The sequence below is a fragment of the Ictidomys tridecemlineatus genome, chromosome 2, assembly GCF_052094955.1.
Source record: "Ictidomys tridecemlineatus isolate mIctTri1 chromosome 2, mIctTri1.hap1, whole genome shotgun sequence".
Classification (NCBI taxonomy): Eukaryota; Metazoa; Chordata; class Mammalia; order Rodentia; family Sciuridae; genus Ictidomys; species Ictidomys tridecemlineatus.
The window spans coordinates 170,288,926-170,296,865 of NC_135478.1; the positions used below are offsets into that span (position 1 = coordinate 170,288,926).

At 37.5% G+C, this 7,940-nt stretch overlaps 1 long non-coding RNA gene across 1 annotated transcript; it reads left to right on the forward strand.

Annotated features, from left to right (window-relative positions):
* Nucleotides 1-667: 667 nt before the first annotated feature.
* Nucleotides 668-7,503, forward strand: LOC144375396 (uncharacterized). Its single transcript, XR_013435136.1, has 3 exons — nt 668-848; nt 3,375-3,525; nt 5,451-7,503. It is a non-coding gene; the product is annotated as an uncharacterized LOC144375396 (long non-coding RNA).
* Nucleotides 7,504-7,940: the final 437 nt, after the last annotated feature.

Sequence of the window (7,940 nt, forward strand, 5' to 3'; positions counted from 1 at the left end):
TGTTTGTATTTGAAATTTCCCAGAGTCTCGTGTGTCGAAGACTTGGTCTCCATGGTCTCCATGTTCAGAGCAGGAGTATTTGGAAATGATTGGATACTGAGTGATGAGGGCTCTGTCCAGTGGCTCAATCCATTGGTAACTGAATGGACTATGGGGAGCTGGTGGAAACTCTAGGCAGTGGAGCATGGATGGAGGAGCAGATCACTGAAGCTGGAAGGCCTTATCTTTTTCCAAAATCCTTCCTCTTTTCTATTTTCCCTCCCTGCCCTCCCCTCTCTCTCCTTCTTCTTCTCTTGGCTGCCATGAGCTGAGCAGCTTTCCTCCTCTATACCCTCCCACCAGGGTGTCCCCTCCCTCCAGAGTCCCAAAGCAAAGGAGCCAGCCACCCATGGACTGAAGCCTCCGAAACGGTGAGCCCAAGTGATTTTTTCATCTTCTGAGGTGTTTTTCTCAGGCATTTGTCACAGTGACACAAAGCTCACTAACAGAAGAAGGGGGTTCAGGCTGTTCTAGCAGAGTACTGACAATAAAGGAGCCCTTGCCATAGGAAACCGAAGGATGAGCCATGTGGCAAGGGCACCGCGGCCCGGGGTCAGATGGTTCTTGATGAGAATGTTTATGAGTTTTTCTTCTAATGCCTTGGGAGGTTATTGAAGGTTTCTAAGATGAAACATCTGTTAAAATTAAACTTTTAACTTTAAATAATTGACTAGTTGCTAAATGATGTGAAAGTTTGATTGGAGAAACAAACAGCTTGTGGCTTGTGGCTCCCAGTTCGGATCAGCGAGTAGCTCAGGCAAGCTGTGAAGGTGCCCTGCATGAACCTGAAGGAAGTGGTCAGATGTCAGGTATACTTGGGGGCGTTGGATTCCTTGAGGTTCACTTTCATCCCTGGTGAATGAGAACACTAGCATATCTTTAAGATGCAGAAGGAGATAATTCTAACTGTTATTTTTAATAAGGAACAAATTCTGCTTAACTGCGAAACGTTTGTATGCCATCCAAACTGTCCAGGGAGCCGACTGCTGTCTTCTTCAGGAGTGAGTAAAGGTGCACCTGGTTCCCCAGGATTCAAGGCCATCACAGTGCTCCACGTCACAAGTTGGTTGGCACCTCTGTCCCCAACAAAAGTTTCCTTTAACCTCAGGTCTCTGTGAAACAGAATGGCAGCTTATGTATCTATTTGATAAAATTCACAAGGATAAACATATTCACCAGGAAGTACTGAGCCTCTACTGCGTGTCAGACACTAGGCAAGGTTCTTTGTATATATTAAATATTATTATTCCTCTGTTTGTGATAAGCTGAGATTTAAGCACATTAACTAATATACTAAAAGCCACAGATGACATTAAATTCAGTATATGTGTAATTCCAAAGCCCATACTCTTATTACAATTTCTACCTATTTCTATGTTTAGGTATTTCCCTTTTTAGCCATTCACACTCTGGCTGGGATTCATGTGACCTAGGGTAACCTGCTTCTTGCCTTGTAATCTTACCTAATGGCTAAATTACAGTCTTGCCTTCCAGTCTAATAGTCTCCTGGTACCATTTACCTGTCTGCTTCTAATTGCCTCTTACAACCTCTCCAAAAATAACACATTTCTCAGTTTTATATATTTCAGATACCAGAAGCAAAATTTTGGCAGTATCTTGTACTATATTTTGAGCCTCATCTTGTTCTAGATTTATATTTTATGTTTTTATTTCTCTGCATCTCTCACCAGAACAACGAATCGCTGGCTGTTTCTCCATGTCTCCATGGTCCTTATTGCATCTGATGGGGGAGGGGTACCCTGAAGTCATCTCACTTCTTTTACCCAACTAGGACACTTTCTCTAACAGTTGGAGTGTTGCTGTGTCCATAAATCATTAGACTAGTTTCTCTATTTTAAAAGCATAAAACAAAAAATCTGCTGTACTACAATTTCTTAAGTGTTTACTGAGCATCCATTATGCAAAAGAGATACTAGTACAGTGGCCTAGGTGCATCATCCCAGATACTTGGGAGGCTAAAGTAGGAAGATCACAAGTTCAAGACCAGCTTGGTCAATTTAATGAAACTTTGTCACAAATAAATAAAAAATTTAAAAGCAGTTTTAAAAGAAAGGGTTGAGGATTGTGCTCAGTGGTAGAACACTTGCTCAGCATATGTAAGGCCCTGGGTTCAATCCCCAATATTGCATGAAAAATTAAGACAGCACAGTTCCTTCTCTCTGGCGCCTGAATCTATGTATTTTTTCAAAATAGAAGCTCTATATTTATTGAAAAAAATTGAGTTGAAATTATGCCATAGGGAAGGAATTTTATCCAAGTACCAATTAAAAAAATATTGAAAAGAGAAAAATTAACTTTAATTTAAAAATAATATTCAATTAAATTAGTCAAAATATTAAAACAATCTGTTTTTAAAAATAGCCCCAATTAATATTGATGTATATTAGGAACCAGTGAGTGACACTTGAAGTAGCCTATCTGTGCTTCAGTGTGTTTTGCTGATGTTTTCAAGCTTCATCCCAAATCTTGGATTTGATTAGAAACATCAGGCTACTGTAAGTTAGAAGAGCAAACACATTCTTTGCTGGAAACTTAAGGGAGTGTCTCCAGCCCCAGTTAGGTCAGCCAAGAGCTAAAGGGAGGAGAAGGAACAGAGCAAGAATCAGATTTATTAAACCATATTGTATGCATTTAAAAAGCATATTTTATGTTATTTCTTCCAGGTAGAAAGGAGAAAAACCTGGTAACAATTTACACTGATGTTTAGACCCACCCCCTGGGGTGTTTATCAATTTGAGGTAATAATGAAAGTATCAAGGTTTTAGTTATTTTACAAAGTTTTGTGAGTATAATTTTGTTTTAAATTTAGGACTATAACATGGTTCTTAGATTCTTTATTTCTATGCAACCTGGGAGCTGGGACTTGATGGCCAAAGCTAAATCTGGCAGATGGACATATACTGTATTTCTCAGAGGTCATACCCAGAAAGGCGTTGACATTGGTAAATACTAGACAACCACATCTACCACCTTTCTACCCTTACAAAACAAATAAGGAGCTCATTGTTTTCCACGTTCTGCCCATTTAGAGTGTTTAATAAACAATTGCTTAAGAGGAAAACTATTACAGGAATTATTGAAACTGTTCTTTAATGTCTGCTTGGGTCGCTGAGCCAGAATTGTACAGCCCATCCAGTTTCCCAAAGTCCTATACTCTTGTTTCCCAGTGCATTTTCTTTCTTTCTTTCTTTCTTTCTTTCTTTCTTTCTTTCTTTCTTTCTTTCTTTCTTTCTTTCTTTCTTTCTTTCTTTCTTTCTTTCTTTCGAGAGAAAGAGAGAGAGAGAGAGAGAGAATTTTTAATATTTATTTTTCAGTTTTTCGGTGGACACAACGTCTTTATTTTATTTTCTAAAATTTTTATGTGGTGCTGAGGATCGAGCCTAGCAGCCCGCACATGCCAGGCGAGTGCGTTATCGCTTCAGCCACATCCCCAGCCCTCCCAGTACATTTTCGAGGCCGTTGCTGGTAAGTATGAGCTGGTAGAGTTAGAAATATGCCTCTCCTGAGTAGGTTTAGAGGAGTACCTTTGGATCTTGAAATGGAAAAGCGGCATTTCTTCTCTAATGAAGTGAGAAAGCAGCACTCCCAGGGAACACTCAGACTGGTAAATAGGAAGGATGCTAAATGAAAGTTGCTTTGGATTCAAAAGGTTATAACCCTGAGCAGATCTCTTAAATTATGGACAAAGCCCCTATCTCCTAGCATTGAAATATGATGCCAAGGCAGCTGGGTTAGAATTGGAATTTTTCATGAACCTACACTTGGACCTCCTTTAGTCTGCCAGCTGTCCCTGTCCCTGCACCTGGTCCACCATACTGATCCTTTCCTTTGAGTTTTCTCTTAGAAGCCATTTTTTTGCTCCAGGCAATCTGGACTCCACAGAAATAAAAACCAGTCCATGAAAATATTAGAATATGTTTGTGCTACAGCAGTTATATTAGTTCAAATCATTTATGCAGGAGGACTGCATAAATTAATGGATATAGATAACTCAAAGCAGGGTGGCATATGACCTAGTTCCATTTACTAGAGGACAATAGTGTAGATGTCATGGTCAGAGTTGAAAAGGTTTTGTTACAGCAATAGATACAAGCCATGTTCTAAGCTGAATAATAAGGAAGGTGATCTGCTCAGATGTGTGGCTGCCAAGATATGATACCTTAATAAGGCATCCAAAAAATAAAATATTTTAGTAAGCAATCACCTAGAGACATAGGATAAGATTTCACAATGTCAGGTGCAAATTTTGAAGTGTGGTATTATAGAAAGTATAAGTGTAAAACTACTTTGATCTACCTGACCAAGATGTCCAGGAATCCAACAAAAACTTTCAGATTCCTTGACCCACTACTTAATAGATATTGATTTTAAAAAGTGCCTCTTTAGTTTTTTGGGTTTTTTTAATCTTTTTATAGATTTATGTTTCCCTTCTTTTTTAGCAAAAGGTCACTCTATTTTTTGATAAAGACAATAATTTCCATGAAGTAACCAGAGACAGAAGTAAAAGAACCTCCCATAGAATACTGAACAGAAAAAATAAATATAGTCTCCAGGGTTTTAGGATCCACTAGGAACAAGTAGGCTGCCTGACTACCTTCATACTGAGTGGCCTCACTGGGTGTTTTCTCAATCAGATGAAATAATGTGGGTAAAACACTGATAAGTGGGATACAGGCAAAAGCTCAGTGTAAGTGCTATGGGGAGGAGTGTGTTCCACAAGGGACCATGTGTCACATGCTTGGTCATCACTGTGGCAATGTTAGGAAACTTTAAGAGGTAGAACCTAATGCAAGATAATTAGGTCATTGAGGGTGCTGTTCTCTGAAGGGCTTATATCTCACTAGATTAGATTCTAATTAGTTTTTGCAAGAGGATTCATTAAAACAAGAACAACAAAAATGACTCGCCCCTCTCAGCACTCTGTCTTCCTGTCTCACCATTAGATCTTTTCCTCTTATATACTCTTCAGCTCTGATGTCATTCACCATTGATAACCCAGCCAATGAGACCCCATCAGAGGCCCATAAACAAGTTTGCCCAATCTTGAACTTTCAGCCTCTAAAAATGTGAGCTAAATAAACCCTCTTTGCTTTATAAAGAATTTAACCTTGGGCATTTTGTTATAGCAATGGAAAATGATTAATAATTGTCAGTATTATTTGTATCTTAAGATTGTCATAAAAAATTTGAACTACTGAACATTCAATACCATGGCAGCTACTGTCGTTGTTTACTAATACACCTTACTAAAGAAACAAATCTAGTCAATACTCAATTCTTTATGCTAAACTGATCATGGCTAATAAGTAGATTGGAAAAATCTCCACAAATTGTCACCTTTCTGTGCTGCCTTTCCCTGTAATTTGTGGTATTTATTCACTCTCTTGCAGGGTTTGGCCATGTAATTTGCTTTAAGCAATGGAATGGTGGCAAACAAGCAAATGTTTACACATTAACTGAGGCTTGTCCTTTCTTACTGCTTATGGAACTCTGCAACCACCATGTGAGTAAGCCTGGCCTAGCCTGCTGGACGAAGAGGAAACAATGACCTAGTCACCACTGTTGCTTCAGCCCTGTACCAGCAATTCATAGGAGTGCAAGTGGAACCATTCCAGATGAGCCAGTCCCTGTCAATCCCCAGGTGACTGCTGATGCATGATGTTCACCAGCTGAGACTTTTGGAAGAGCCATTCAGTAAATCCAGCCTGTATTATAGCCTGATGTTCTGTGAGCTAAATAAATACTTCTTGATGTTTCAAACCACTAAATTCGGGATGGTATACCAATCCCCAAAGTTAACAGATGCAATTAGAAAATGAAATCCTAATTGAAACTGTAGTATAACTGGGGTAGAAAGTAGAAATTTGGCAATTATTTTCTTCATAAGATGTCATAAACACAGTGATGAATTCAGATCTATATTCTGATCAGCATTATCTACTTTGGTGTTGCACAAGACTGTATCATATGCAATTATTAATACACAGGTGATTGCTCATTCCTGGAGTTATTTAAGGTCATCTGGCTTTGTATTCTGTCTTATTTTTGAAGCAGGCAGAAGCAGGGCTTACTGTAAATTAAGAACTGAAATCTATTAGCTTCCAAGTCCCAGCAAGATTTTATCTGGCAAAACGTTCAGCCCTATTCTTAAAGCGACTAGAAAAAAAAATTGTCATAGGAAATCCTGCCAGTCTGGGGGAATAGATGCTTTTCAGTATGACAGTCTCAATCCTGGGCATAGGGTGGGTCATCTTCCTTTGTATATATCCACATTTTAAAAGAATTGTTATAGACTCTAAAATGTTGGCTTCCACATGATAGTAAAATTGAAATTGATAAGGTTTTTTTTAATTGAATTAGCCAACACTGCCAGCTTTTCTAATCTCTTACATATTTGAAGAGAGTCAATCATCATATTTTTCTATGCAAGTGGGGGATGCTTTTTCTATGTTGAAATAAAGAAGTCTGTCCATAATACCTATTTTTGTTTTTTAAAATGAGACAGAGTAGCACCTATTTCAACTAATTCATATCAATCTGGTAAGAGTCTGAATCATATAATTTTATTCTAAAACATCAGTTATACACAATAAAAGCCTAATACAACAATTAACTCTTAAGAGTTTCTAATTATTACCTAATGAAAATAACCACAAAATCATGTACCTTTGCAGAACATTTTTAAATGACTTTTTGTTTTAGTTTCCATTGTGGGAAAATATTTCTTCAGAAGACCAAAGACACTACCTGAAGTAGTCTGTAGTACTAAACATATTCTAAAATCATACAACACAATATGGATGATAAAACAGATCTTTCACAGTCCTAAAAATTTTAATAATTCTTTGTATTTTCACTATACCTATAAAAATACCTTCTTGTGGCTCCAAACATTTGTTTATTAAATATAGTTACATGTATTTGTTAAGCACAGAAATAGAATGATTTCTATCTGACCCAGGAGCTGCATGACTTAGGAACTGCTTGGCTGCAGGAATTGCAATTGTCAGTTGGTCAGAATATATTTACCATCTGTTATCTTCTGTGTTTCTGCTTGGCACTGCCCCTTGGAACATTCAGAATGTAGCATTAAAATTCTCTTCCAGTTGTGATCTGCCCAAGTCAGTGTTTTTCCAACTACTGCAATACATACCTGTTAAACCCGTCATTCCTACTTAACACAGCTTTGTCTGACTGGGGACAAAACCCTTGGTCAGGGTGGTTTGTACATAATAGAAAACATGCCTATAGCAGGTAGACAGGTGATACCATTGTTACTGTTAAATTTAAATTAGAAAAAAATGATAGAAAACTTTTTAAACAATGTTGAAAAAGAACAGTTTGGGGACCAGTTTTTCATTTGCTGAGTTATGAAGTATGAGTGTGTACTAATAATAGCAGCCAAAGTTTTAATCAATAAAACTAATGTAAGTGTTCCATGAATTCAGTGGACTCTTTCTATTTACTTATCGCCATGGATATTTTCATTAATAGTCATGTTGATATTTCAATAACATTGCCTAAGGGAAGAATTCCAAGAAGTGTCCAGAACAACTGACAGAAGTTTCCCTTTGTAACTCAGTATGAACCATCTTCTGTGGACTCCACCATATGCTGATTCTATTTTTGATATTCTTTTTTAGGGTTTCCTCTAATACCACTTTCATTCATAGTTCAAAAATATTTCCTTAAGTCATATTTAGAACCCAACATAATACAAATAGACATAAAAAGCCTTGAAGCCATATTTCCTATTGTTTCTTCTTTCACCCAGAGAGTACTACAAGAAGATTGAACTAACACTAAAGTCATAGTTGATAAAAATTCATAATTTTTATTCACTCAAAGTAAAATTAACCCAGTTATTTGGGTGCCATAGT